The 14,583-nt window shown below is 44.9% G+C and overlaps 1 long non-coding RNA gene across 5 annotated transcripts in view; it reads left to right on the forward strand.

Annotated features, from left to right (window-relative positions):
- The window catches only part of LOC110262140, a 30,988-nt gene continuing 16,841 nt past the window's right edge, over positions 437-14,583 (forward strand). The window contains exons 1-2 of one of the 5 annotated variants that reach the window (XR_002346735.1): positions 437-4,105; positions 7,281-7,388. This is a non-coding gene — a long non-coding RNA (uncharacterized LOC110262140). The remainder of the gene's footprint in view (positions 4,106-7,280; positions 7,389-14,583) is intronic. The other 4 variants (XR_002346738.1, XR_002346734.1, XR_002346736.1 and 1 more) reach the window with 4 other exon arrangements.

The raw sequence follows: 14,583 nt of genomic DNA on the forward strand, positions 1-14,583 counted from the left end.
GGGATTGAACTTGCATCATGTTGGATACTTAACCCTCTGAGCCACAACGGGAACTCCTGATATAGCCTTACCGCTATGCAAGATGTTACTATTAAAGGGGAAGTTTGCATGGAAAGTCCCCTGTGATTCAGTGGGTTAAAGATCCAGTGCTGTCACTGCTGTGGCTCCAGTCACTGCTGTGGTGCAGGTTCGATCCTTGGCCTGGGAACTTCCACATGCTGCAGGTGCAGCCAAAAATACGTTTCTTTACAACTTCCTGCGAAGCTGTAATTATTTCAAAATAAAATATATTTATTTCAAAATTATTTCCTGTGAAACTGAAAAATTATTTTTAAAAAAGAGGTGGGGAGGGTGAAAACCAGTTTCAACCCTGAGCTATCCACCCACCTCTAGCCTGTATAAGAGCTTGGAGAAGCCAGGAAAGGAGAGGGTGGAAGCTGAAAGAATCTTCCTAGAGAATGCTCCGGGTGTGTCACGATCCAGCCCTCCCCTGGGAGGTAGGATTGGGGTGTCAGCCCCTCGTGTTAAAATGACTGAAGAGTCTTCAGCAGGAAGAGGCTGAGGCTGTGATCTGTGTCCCCCTGCAGTGGTGGGACCCACTCAACAATGTCCCCACCTGAGACGTATACAGAGCAAGAGTTTCAGGACACACACCGCCTGGGAGAGGAGGCTGTGCTGGGGGACCTGCGCTCCCAGAGTTTGTCAGAGCAAAAGAGAGCATGACAGCTTTTCCACGCAGCCGAGGTGGAGCAGGCATGGTCTCATCAGAGAAGGCCGTCTGGAGGGATGAACAGACAGATAATGCCCAATGCCAGCAAGTGGAGGGGTAACAGCGGGCTGGAGATGAGTGCATTGTCTGTATTAGTGATCGACAGAGAAGATGGAGGTCTCCGGTGATGGGAACGTCAAACAAAACCCACAGAAAAGAGAGGAGAACAAGAGCTGGCTTTCAATGCTCTCCAGGCCCTGAGAGGACAACCCAGAGCCGACATGAGCACGGGGGTAAGGAAAACTTCTCTGCAGGGCGTTACCTCTTCCCCTTCCCTTGTGCTCTCCCTGGAGGGGTCAGAAATCACAGCAAACAGGATGGAGGAGGAGATGGAGGCAAAGCACAGGTGAGGAGAAAACACATCCCCTTCCTCTGCTGCCAGCTTCCTCCTGCAACGGGTCACCAGCAGGGCAGAAAAAGAAAACTTAAGGTTGAACCAGGTTCTACGTTTTATCTGGTCCATGGGGCTGGACTTTTACATTATTGATTAGAGAAGCTTGTATCACCCGAGTGACCAGAAACCTTGCCTGAATTTTCATCCAAGTGCAAGGAATGAGGAAGCCTCCACAGTGGAGTTAAGGGACAGCGAGAAGCAAAGCACTGCTTCTTGACGGTATGCCATGGGTCTTACTTGTCCAATGCAATGGTTACATAAAGCAGGCTGAGGGCTCTTTAATCAACAGTATCATGAATATGGGAAAGGGCAATGAAAAAGACCAAGGGCATTGTATAGGGGAAGGAGGGACGGCAAATAAGAAGCGATTTTTAAAATTTCAGTATGAAGGCAAAGGTTGAAATGGAAATTGCATAGACACCACTAAAACCATAAATGATATGGGTAAGGTCAATAAAAGTCTTTGACAGCCCCCAGCGTCAAATACAGAGCACGAACTCAAGGTAAGAGAAAGAAAAAGCAAGACTACCTCCTCTAAGGGGAGATGCTGTTTCTCAAGAAATGGTATGGATTCAAATACCTGGAAGTGGAAATTTTTAAACCTAAATTCACTTGAATGTGGAAAATAAGCCTATCTGATGCAGCACTTTAGGGAGAGGGAAGAATCTACGATTATATCAACAGGATGAAAAGTCTTGAAATGCAGCTAGACATACCCATAACTCTACTGATATTTGATGAATTTCAATAATTCACTTAAATTTTCTCAACTATATCCCACACAACACTTCTAAGCAGCAGGTGACAGCTATTGTTACAACCATGCCAAGGAGCTTAATGGTAACTTGCAAGGTCAATACCTACCATGTTGCTATGGAGATGTACTTTGTGAATAAATAAAACATCACTAATGGAATGTCCCTAACATTGTTTCTCCAGCTAATGTAACCAGGTGCTGTTCCACCTCATCTGAACAGGCTATTCAAGACTTTGAAAGGTTTTCGATCACTGGTCCTCCACTGGAGTGTTCCCTGGCTCATCCTGCCCCAAGGCCTTGGCAATGCTGTTCCATCTGCCCACAACACTCTTCCCCTCCCTTGTCATATCAATCAGGCCTCTGCTCAAATGTCACCTGCTCAGAGAGACCTACCCCTTTGGGGCCCTATTTAAAATTACTCCCTTTACCCATCAATACTGAAAATGATAACATTTGCATGGGAGAGGGGAGTTGAAGATTTTTTTAAATTTAATTTTATTGGCATATAGTTGATTTATTGCAGTATAGTTACAACATTGTATTATTTTCAGGTGTACAGCAAAGTGAATCAGTCATACATACACAAACATCCACTTTTTTTTTTTCCCATTTAGGCTATTACAAACTATTGGGCAGATTTTCCCGTGCTATACAGTCAGTTCTTGTTAGTCATCTATTTTATACAATCGTGTGTATATGTTATTCCAGCCCTCCCAATTCTTCCCTCCCTGCAACGGAGTGTCACCTATGGTAACCATAAGATTGGTGTTGAAATCTGTGAATTTTTGTATCTGTTGTTTTTTTTTAATAAGTTCTTTTATATCATTATTTATTAGATTCCACAGATTTGCCTTTCTCTGTCTGATTTACTTCACTCAGTAGGAGAATCTCTAGGTCCATCCATGCTGCTGCAAATGCCATTATATAACAATTATTTTTTGCTTACTCATCCTCTGTCTTCCTACTGGAATACAAGGACACTAAGAGAAGTCAAAGACTTCACCACTGTATCCTCATGGCCTAGAATAGTGCCTGGAACATAAAGAGTTGTGGCTAAGACTGCTTGTTTCTCACTTAACAGCCTTGTTCCCCTTCTTCCTTGTTCCCTGTATCATCTGGCCAAGAAGTTGTACCCAACTATAAAACTACATCTGCAGGCTCTCTTGTCAGTGGAAGTGGTCAAATGTGTGTAAGCAGAAGTCATGGGATGGAGCTTCTTGGAAAACACTTTGAAGGAGGCTTACTCTTTAAAGAGTAAGCCCTTGGCCCATCCACCTTCCTACTGCTTGGAATAGGAATGTAATGGCTGGAGCTGCAACAGCCATGCTTGTGTTCATGAGGTAAGCTTACTAGTAGGAACCACTCTAGAAGGGGGCCTGGGTGTTTGATACCAAGACTGCCTTCCTCTGGAGAGAAAAATCTCTACCTTATTTCAGCTGCATGATTAGTGTCATTTTTTAATTGTAGCCAAATCTAATTCTGATATATGGGTGCATAGTAAATATTTGTTGGATAAATATATGTGTGCTTTGCTTTTAAAATTTTAACTTTCGAAAACTTTGTAAAAACATACCTTATGACATTCCCCACCCCAAATCTCTAATTAGGCAGTTCTCAAGTGGGGACAGGTTGATCACATCGATCATACTAGTTTACAACCACTGGGTAGATGACCCTTCTGATAGGGATAGAGTAGGCACAGGTGGTTGTAGAAGTCCCAACAAGGGATCACTGATAAAGAAGGAAACCTGGGGGGTGTTGGGAGACCACTCTAAGTTCAGGAAAGCCAGCAGAACAAGGCAGGCTTGCTTAACTAGTGGAGGTGGGAGAACTGCCTCAGGTCACTGGGTGGGGGATGGGATGGGGCCTGCATTCAGATTCATACCAGGGGGCAAGAATTTGAAGACTGCCCTGCAGCTGATTTGAATACACACCTTATGAGATACTAAGGAGGGGCTGCTACTCCCAGAAAGGAAGAGGCGGGCCTTTCCAACCCCACGCCCCTTGGATGATAAAACTGTGGGCCACCAGATCCTCGGGGAAAAGCTTCCTTTCCTGTCTGTTTGCCTCTCTTACAAGCATCCTGTCCTCATAAATCTGTTTCTTGCCTATCACTTTGTCTCTCGCTGAATTCCTTCTGTTCAAGGGCATAAAGAACCTGAGCCTTGGTGAATCTGGACACAGGGTGAGTGACCTGAATTTGAAACTGGGTTTTCATCCCAATCTGGTTTTAGGTTGGGTTCAAGTTCAACATGTGGGTTCAAGTCTCAGTCTGGGTTTTGGCTGGGTTGCAAGTCCCAGTCTGGGTTTTGGCTAGGTTCAGGCCATTAGTGCTGTCAGTTTCACTTCCCTTAAGCTAAATCCACACAGAACAGAATAAGTCAAAGTTCTGGAATCCTAGCTCAGTCACTTAGCTGCTAGCTCTTCCACTGGCAGCAATTTGCTTAACCTCACGAAGGCTCAGTTTTACCACCAGTAAATCAGCATTGTGAATAGATGCATCATCAATATTCATTGCGGTAGTTATGAGTCCTGAGGCAAACTAAGGTAAGTTAGGAAAATGCCAATGGCTGTCTCTGAGACAAGGCTCGGAAAACCACTCATGACACAGCCAAGGTGTCATGCTGCTGTGCTCTGAGGGAAAGAAGATGAGTCACAGGGAGGGAACGCCTTTGAATCCACGTTAACTGGGACTCAGTGGGTCTGGCTGAGTGGAAGTGAGGAATGTGGCTGGGCCAAGGAATGACGCCATCAGGGACTCAACAACCCAGGCTCTCTCCCCTCTCGGTTTCCTTCTCGTTGTTTCCATCCCCTTCTTTTCTTCCTCTTTGTAATTGGCCTCCTCTGCTTCTCTGGTTCTACAAAGTCGAAAAACATGGCCAGAGAGGACCCTCTAAGTTCACCTGTGATTGATCCCACTATCCAGGGGGAATCACCGTCCTTCAAGTCCAAGTTTCTAGGGAAGAGACTCTGGATCAGTTCAGTGGTATGACCATCATGGCCTCAGGCACATAGAGTAGAGGCAGGGAGGGGTGAATGCATCCTGCTATAGGAATATAGCCCCATCCTAATGTAACAGTGAGAACAGCGACAGGAAGAAGGCCCCACCCTGGAGGGAAAACTGGACCAGAAAACCAAATATTCATTAGGAGAACGGAAGTCAGGTTTTCTCTGGGGGAGCAGAGTTTGAGTCGGAACCAAAGCAGAAACAAGAGTGGTGAGCTCAATTGTGTATGATGCTCACTCTTCAAATAAGCCAGTCCTTTGGAGTTCCCGTCAAGGTTCAGCAGGTTAAGAACCAGACATAGTGTCCTTGAGGAGGCAGGTTCCATCTCTGACCTGGATCAGTGGGTTAAGGATCTGGTTTTGCTGCAAGCTGCAATGTAGGTCAGAGATGCAGCTCAGATCCGGTGTTGCCATGGCTCCAGTGCAAGGCCGGCAGCTGCAGCTCCAGGTCAACCCCTAGCCTGGGAACTTGCTTATGCCCCAGGTGCAGCCATTTAAAAAAAAAGAAAAAAACACCCTCATCACTTGATACACCTGGCAAAATGTGGGGCTGATAACTAGGTGTAATGGAGAGATGGGCCTGAATGAAGCAGCTCAGCCACTGTGCAGACACTTTAGAGAAAAGTGACTTGCAGGAGAGCAGAGAGTTTGAGCGGTCATACGTGGAGTTTGATAAATATTCAGGTATCATTCCCCTCAAAGACGGCCTGAATGTAAGAAGAAAAAAAAAAGAATGTCTCTGATCAGCAGCTTTTAACCCATTTCATCTTTGGAAATAAAAGGGCTATTTATAGATTTCTCTTCTGCAAGGGCTGCTTTGAAGACGATGGTGCAGGCTGTCTCCAGGCCCCCTTTGCGGCAGCTCCCATGGCCCAGCGCCCTCGGGTCAGTGAGCACAAGGCCTGTGACTTGTCCCCAGTGCTTGCTTGGCTTGGCCCCTGACTCTCTCTCTTCCTTTGGGCAAAAAAAAAGACGATGGCCTATCATTCCTAGAATATAAACAGACGGCTTCCTCGCTCATCAACCCACCGATTAGTTTACTGCACATGCTACTGAGGCTCTGCCACCTCTGCCAAGGCTGGAGCACCTTCAGCCCTGAGTGCTCCCAGTCAGAGAGAAGCAGTGATTGCAGAAGCGGCTCTTCCAGTCCCCCCCCCCCTTTTCTTTTTCCCCTAACGCTGATATAAGCTTCTGAGACTAAGCAGCCTAACTGAGGGTCAGGCTCCCTGTGACAGCCACTGCAGGGGAAAATAGAATAAGGAACACCTTTGAAGTAAATGCCATTGACCCTGAGGGATGCTGGGGCACGCTGCATGCAGGTAAAATAGGAAGAGGGCGTCCCACCCAGCGGTGTTTTCACTCAGTGACTATTGACCTTGCAGCAGCTCAGCAGGATGGAGCAGACTTGGGCTTTGAGGTTGTGCCAACCTGTGCTTGCATTCCCGTTCTAACTTGGGATTTGCAGGGCCTGGGGAAATTTTCATGATTTCTCTGGATTTCTGCATCCTCTGCTGCAAAACAGGAGTAATCTGCAGATGACCGTGAGGGTTAGTGGTGCCACATGAAGGCCTGGCACCAAGACCTGCACAGAGTGACATCTCAAACACATGACACCTAGAGTCATGGTGAATGTCCTTGAGATAGCAGCATACACCATCTTCAAAAGATCTTCTGCTTCTCTGTGTTTCATCACGTTTTCTCACGGTGATTGTTAATGCTCCGTCACTGGCTCAAAAGGAACTTGTACAAACATCTACAGCTCAGTTTCCCCAGTTATGCTGCCTACAGTGCTGACATCTGTCAAGCTGGTAAAAATGCAGAGTCCCAGGCCCCACCCCTAGATCTCAGGCAGGTGGGACCCAGGACTTTGCATTTTTTAACAGGCTTTCAAATGAGCCTGATGTGTGAACTTGGGAGGATTTCCGGGAGATATGCAATGAGTTTTTTTTAATTCACTGGTGATTTATTTCAAGGCAGCCAATGAGGGCAGGACAATGCTGCTTTTTGTTGGTGAGGATTGTCTTGTAACAGCTAAAGGAAGTGCCCTTGCTTCCAGCCCCTGGCTGCTGGTAGAGTGGTAACCATCCTCCTTGTCCCAAGAAAAGAGTTTCTCCTGCCAAGGAAGGTGCCCAAATAGCCAGAAGCCTGGCCCAGATCAAGGTTGCTCAAAAGTTGGGAAATTTTCCAAAATCAAAAATACTTTCTCTTTAATATTATGAAGGGAATATATATATATATCTGAGTCACTTTGCTGTACCATAGAAATTGGCACATTGCACATAAACTATACTTTGATAAAATATATATAGATACATAATTTTTTAAAGTACAAAATAATGCTTTCTTTTTCTCAGCAATTTGCGTAGCTTACCTACATCAGCAAATTTTTATCCATAAGAGAAGATCAAGGACTGAATGGAAGGGGGTCTGTCTCTAAACGATGGATCTGGAACTTCTAAGAGGTAGGTTGCAAAGTATACTTGACCACCCCTCACCAAAAGGCAGGATGCCTTAGATCTTGGGACTTAAATTTGGGTGCAAGTCAGGAAACATGATAGTTTTGGTGTTTTGTGGCGTTCCTTTTCTTTCCACCCTTCTTTTCCCCTTTATTTCTATTCATCAAAAGATACCGTCCGCACAATGGTCCAAATATTAGGAAGGAAATGCTGTCTGAAGGCCACTGAGAATCAGTACTCTTGTGAGCACGATCCAATGTCTGTGCATTTCCTTGGCATCAATGCTATAGGCTCCATCTCTGGCTTCGTACTAATATGGAACAAGCATCTTTTGCCTCTAGATTCCTGTTTAACCGCACTTGTCTCATTAATTCAACCACAGGCAACACAAGACAGTCTTTGTGATCTGACCTGGGAATTATGGACCCTATTTTTTTTTTTTAAGGTTGTATATATATTCATATATTCACGTATTTATTTCTTAATTTATTTTTGGCCATGCCTTTGGCATACAGAAGTTCTCAGGCCAAGGATCGAACCTGAGCCACCCCAGTAACAAAGCCAGATTCTTAACTGCTAAGCCATCAGGGAGCTATAGGACCCTATTCTTTGAAAGGGCAAAATCTTCATCTAATGGAAATCAAGAAATCAAAATATTTCTTTTCCTGACATGCCTGTTGCTATTTGCCGAGGTAACTCTGTGAACGATTAAGTTGTTCCCTCATGGCTGGGATAAGGTCACAAGGGGGACCCGGGCTTCTAGGATTGAGACAGCATGATGAGTACCCCAAGTTGGTATCTTCAGTACCAAGGTAATAATACCTTACCAGGTATTATTCTACTGACTTATAAAGTCTCTTGGGGGATGATTCCAGACTTACTGCTCTTGAATCAACCTTTCTTGTGTACTTTGCTGCCTCTAAAAAAAAGAAAAGAAATGAATTTGTTTAGGTAGTAGGGAGCCGTGCTTACATCCTGTCTTGTCTACATCCAGTGATGAGCTTGGTAATGGGGCTCATTAAGCTGAGAGTTTGCAGACTCACATGATCTTGTGAGCAGACTCCCTTATCCCAGTCACCTGTCCTCCCACCTGTTTGTACCTGATGACAGAATGGACAGGGTGAGAAGGCTATATAACTCCTTCAACATTCACCCACTCTCCAAACACCCACCAAGCACCTACCTTAAGATAGGCTCTGTGCCAGGCACGGAGGTTAGGATGGAGCGGTGAACAAGGCAGTTTCTGCCCTCAAGGAGCTCACAGGTTCTGGGGGGTCACAGCCAACTATCATGGTGAAGTCTAACTAGAGATGGACCGAGATGCAATGGGAGTGAAGCTAACAGCCAACCCTGCCTGGGTAGCTCAGAGGATCTGCTACCGAACCACAGGACTCCAGGCAGCTTCTAGGGTAGGTCCATAGCGTTATCTTTCATCAAAGGAGAGCATCCTTATCATAATTGTTTAAGTGGCAGGGCAAATCAACAGTGGCTCCTAGAAGCCTCCACTCCTTGCCTGACATTATAAGGAAGCCCAGCCTACTTGCTGGAGTTCATTTCTCCTCAACGTGGGAAGTCAGGTTCCTGTGACTCACTCCGCAGCCCACAGCCACTATTTTTCATCACACGTAAGCTTTTATTTCCAGCTGGGTGTTGACAAGACAAAACTGTTCCCTAATGCTTAAGTAATCGAGTGGAAAATAGTTGACAAAATATGAAAAGGTTGATTTTGATTACACGTAGACTCTCTTAAGAACAAAATGTGTTTGAACAGGCATGAGTCATTCTTTACGGGGTTGTGAGATGATTGATTTATTTATGGAATTGGTTGTTTAATTTATATGTCTTAAAATAATAGCCTTACTGGCTTCATACATGTATATTATAAAAATTTGAGAAACATGCCCCCCAAACAATGCATTACTCAGACTCCATTATCCAACAATAACCAGTGTTAATACATAATAAACATCAATTCAGACCTCTCTCTATACAGATTATAATTAGATGGAGGAATGGATGGAGGGACAAAAACAACTGCATAACAATGGAATCATGTTAGGTTTCCTTTAAAAATTCTTGAAAAATTAATTTTACATGGGTTGGATAGAAGGTAAAAGAAACTAAATTGAAAATGAAATGCAGAAATGCATCGATCTTTCCGCATTCATGAAAGATTGCTCTAAGGATAAGAGAAGAGACCTTGCAATTCCTTAAGAGGCTGTTTTTGAATCACTCATTTCAATTTTAGATAGTATAGATTGAAAGATTTTGCTATAAAAGTTTAAGTGACCAGCATCTTTAGATTCCCTCCCACCTTTCCTCACTTTTATTTCATTTGCTTCGTCACGATTTATACCTGTACATTCTGTTCTATGGCCATTCTTCCCTCGGTTATGACGGTTCTTGTTTACTCTTGGCTCTGTACTTTAAGTCAATTCCCACCAGTGATTATTTTACTATTGTAATTTTGGATATACCACATTTTGGATTTGGCCCCTTCCTTTATCTTCAAAGTCAGCATTTTGGGTTAGTAGATGCAAACAATTACATTTAGAATGATGGATAAGTGGGGCGTTCCCATCGTGGCTCAGTGGAAACAAATCTGACTGGTATTCACAAGGATCCGGGTTCGATCCCTGGCCTCACTCAGTGGATTAAGGATCTGGCGTTGCCGTGAGCTGTGGTGCAGGTCACAGACTAGGCCTGGATCTCAAGTTACTGTGACCGTGACTGTGGTGTAGGCTGGCAGCTGTAGCTCTGATTTGACCCCTAGCCTGGGAACTTCCATATGCCGCAGGTGCAGCCCTAAAAAAAAAGAAAGAAAAAAAGAAAAAGAATGGATGAGCAATGAAGTCCTGTGGTAGAACACAGAGAACCACATTCAATCTCTTGGGATAGACTGATGGAGGATAATATAAGAAAAGGAATGTATGTATATTTATGGCTGGGTCACTTTGCTGTACAGCAGAAATTGGCACAGCATTGTTCAACAAATATACTCCAATTTTTTAAAAAGTCAGCCATACGGCTTCTCTCTGCCTCTGCCTGCATTACATCTTTCTCACATCACACCCAGGAAAAAATTTCCCCTTTTAAGAATTCATGTGATTAGCTTAGCAAACCTTGGATAACCCAAGATAATCTCCTTATCTAAAGGTCCTAAACTTAATCACATCTACAAACTCATATTCTGGGGTATGTTCCAGGATATTCTATATCAGATTATAGGGATCAGGATATGGATATTTGGAGGGGGGGGCATTATTTTGTCTGCCTTATACATGTGAGCTAATAAAAGATAATCATTGTAATAATAATTGCCAGCGTTTACTTGGAGATTGTCCCTGGTACCCCGCTAAGAATTTTTACTTGATTTAACTTATTTAGCCCCTACAATATTCCTATGAGATAAGAGGGGAGGGCAGTGGTCCCATGGGGTGAGGCTCCAGGGCCAGGCTAGGCCTGGACTCCACCCTGGACAGTCAGGAGCCCTTAAAATTTTGTGATTTATGGCATGGTATTTGTGGTTGTCTTTGTATCTAACCACTGATTGAGAAAATATATAATGGCAGAAAAGTACATTAAATATTAAAACTTATTTAATAAATGTATCTCATATATATATGTAAAATGTTTTTGCTGCCCTGGCGGCATGTGGCAGTTCCCAGACCAGGGATCAAACCCGTGATTCTGCAGCAACCTGAGTCTCTGCAGTTGGATCCTTAACCCACTATGCCACAGCAGGAACTCCCTGTATCTCATATTGATCAGTATATTCATAGATTCAAATTATAATCTCCAATCCCATTGCCACAATCCTAAACTTCATAAAGCACTGAAATAAGGTTGGGTTTGTTTGGTTTTTTTTTTTTTTTTTTTTTTTTTTAAAGGTTGTGATAAAATAATTCTGGGGGTTAAGCCTGACCTGAACTGACATAAAGCTATTTATAGTCTTTCTTTACCCCATTCATAGGGAGTATTCCCAGATTTAATTGCAGCACTATTAAAGTGCTTGATTACAGGCTGCTGCCCCCAGACTCTGCTGGGAATGTTATTAACACACAGTAGACACATCTATTACCTGACTTTTTGTTTGTCTTTTTTTTCTTCTGAGGGCTGTACCTGTGACATACGGAGGTTCCCAGGCCAGGGACTGAATCAGAGCTACAGCTGCCAGCCTACATCACAGCTACAGCAACGCTGTATGAGCCATGTCTGTAGTCCATGCTGCAGCTTGTGGCAATGCTGGATCCTTAACCCACTGAGCCAGGCCAGGGATCGAACCACATCCTCATGGTTACTAGTCAGATTCTTAACTCACTGAGCCAAAATAGGAAATTGTATTACATGACTTTTAAAACCTGAAATATCTCACTTCCAAAACACATTTGGCCTTGAAGTTTTGAAATACATGCTTGTGGACCTGTAGGAAAGATATGTGTCACAAATACTATTCATTTAGCCTATAATCAGTACACATGAATCTACTGACACCTTGTAATAAGTTCCCTCACCTGCACACCAAGCTTGCTGGCCTGCTTTGCAAGTTTACCCAGGGTCTTTGTCCTCATTTAAAATGTCTGAGCCCCTAATGGAGGAACTACCTCATCTCCTAGCAGCCTGTTGAAAATAAATACTGTAGGAGTCCAAATACTTAATGGAATCATTTCAATATAATAAGAAGCCAGCATGATCCAGCTACAGAATAACACAGGATGGCTTCTAACCTCCTTGTGTAATAATAGAGTAAATATGGATTGTTTATTATAGCATGTTTCAAAGAGTGACAAGGAGTTCCTAGGTGGATTAGTGGGTTAAGGATCCAGTGTTATCACTGCTGTAACGTGGGTTTGATCCCTGGCCCGGGAACTTCCTCATGCTGCAGGTGTAGCAAAGAAAAAAATTACAATTAAAAAATGGAAATGTTTTTTAAAAAACTTAAAAATTAAAAAAATTAAAAGAGTAACAAAAAAGTCCTCCCCTGGCTTGGGAAGCTCTTAGAAACGGCAATCCTGTGGAGCATGGCTGAGAGAGCGTTGGAAGGAGTCTTGTTTTTTGTTTTTTTTGTTTTTTGTTTTTTCTCTTTAGGGCCATACCTCCCGCATATGGAAGTTCCCAGGTTAGGGGTCAAATCTGAGCTGCAGCTGCCAGCCTACACCACAGCCACAGAAACACCAGATCTGAGCTGGGTCTGTGACCTACACCACAGCTCACAGCAACACCTGATCCCTGACCCACTGAGCAAGGCCAGGGATTGAACTCTCATCTTCATGGATGCTAATCGGGTTCATTCCTGCTGAGCCATGGCAGGAATTCCATAAACCTCATTTTTAACCCAAGGTAGCTGCCTGTAGAATGAAATGTGTGTTTTCGAGAGATAAAATATAATATGTGGACCACCTCTGAGCTCATAAATATATGCTCATTGACATGCATGTCATAACTCATAAATAACCAAAGGAATCAACAATTTATCAAATGTTGACCTGAGGTCATTGAGGGAACAGCTCCCCTCCTGCTCTTCCTGGAACTGGTTGTTGAGAAGTCGGCCGTGTTCAGAGCTGACCCCGATGATACGCTCATTAATTCAGTACTTGCTGTGCACTGGGTACTGTGCTGGGGAGGGGGGAGCAAGAGCAAGGAGCTGTGAGTTTTGCATTCTCAGCCTAAGAGGATCTGATGGTGACGGAGGAAGCTGTGGATTGACATGCCAGTTGATTCCACTCCTTTTGGATACATCACAAATAAGGAAGATGTAAGACTGATGGCAGGAGGCAGGGGAATATTCTGGAAACTGGTTTTGGTTGTTTGGGGTTTGCTTTTTCTCCAACAGAATACCGACTTAAACTTACCAACAGTGCAGAGAAGCATTGCAGGATGGCTACCTCTACCCTGGACAATCCATCAAAGCCACGCGGATGTCACTCGGGTTAGAGCACTGTCAACCAAAAAATACAACCTGAAAGTTGAGAGTTAAGTTTGATTTGGGGTGACATTAGGACTTCAGCGCAGGAGACAGCATCTCAGGTAGCCCCAAGAAACCACTCTGAGCAGGTGAGGTGGGGGTGCCAGGATATAAGAGTTTGGCAACAAAGGGAAGGCAGTAGTAGGAACAAAAGCTGTACAGAAAACCAGTGTCTGTGGGAAGTTGTAAAGGTCTGGGCTTCCTGGGATCACTCCTTTGATGTGCACCTCAGCAGGGGCCCGTCTTCTGGGTCTCTTCCCAGAGTGCCCCTCAGGGCTCACTGGCGCACCCTTGGGAGTGGTGGTTGTCAGCGATGACCTTGACATCTTTTGTCCACTTAACTACTGCCCGGGAGGCAGTATTTCAGAGCTATCGCAAAGAGGAAAGGGGGAATATCACACTTTTTACAGAAGTTTGCTCATTTCATAGACGTTTCCTGCTGGTCTCGTGAAGGCTGCTGCGAGTCACAGACATCCGTCATCACTGAAGGATTTTGGTGTTTTTCTGGATAGGAGGAGATGCGAGAATTGGGCTCATAAAATCTCCTAAAAATATCCTAACTCTCTGAAGGTCTGTTCTCCCAGTTTTTCCAGTGCACAGAGCCCCTCCCTCCTGGTCTCCACCCTGAGCTCTGCTCAGGGGGTGCTACAGGTTGGTTGCTGCAGTGACTCATGTTTTACTCCACGTAGAGGCAGATGGCAAGTGCCAAACTTCGGTTCACAGCACCAGCCTTTGGACCTGGTGACAAACTCAAGGCCTCTCAGAGAGCCAGGGGGCGGCTGGACCCCATCCTCCTTAGCAGGGCCCGTGCCCTGCCCACGATGAGCAGACAACATCGGCTGTGATGCAGGCCAGCCCCAGCACCCCCTGCATCCCAATGCACGGCCGCAGTGGTTTCTGGCCAAGAGGCCTCCCAGCAAAGGTTGCTCATTCAGAGGAGCAGATGGTGTGTGAGGCAGGCAGCTTCCAAGGCTCATGGCCCCCTTGGCTCTCTGGACCTTGTGATTGCTGGTGAACAGGGCCCTGGATGTGCATTTGGAGACAAGGACCTGCTGCGAAGAAGAGTCCCTGGCCAGGGTCCGAGGTTTCCAGCCCTGGCTGCGGCCTCCCCTACTGCGTCTTTCTCAACAGCCAGGTGGAGGGACAGCACCACTGGCTCTCAGCACCTGCCCTTCTGCTAAAAATCAGTAACTGGGACCTGCACTAGAACTGCCCACCCACGTCAAGGCCTGGTGG

Source organism: Sus scrofa, chromosome 8 (genome assembly GCF_000003025.6).
Source record: "Sus scrofa isolate TJ Tabasco breed Duroc chromosome 8, Sscrofa11.1, whole genome shotgun sequence".
In the NCBI taxonomy this organism is placed as follows: Eukaryota; Metazoa; Chordata; class Mammalia; order Artiodactyla; family Suidae; genus Sus; species Sus scrofa.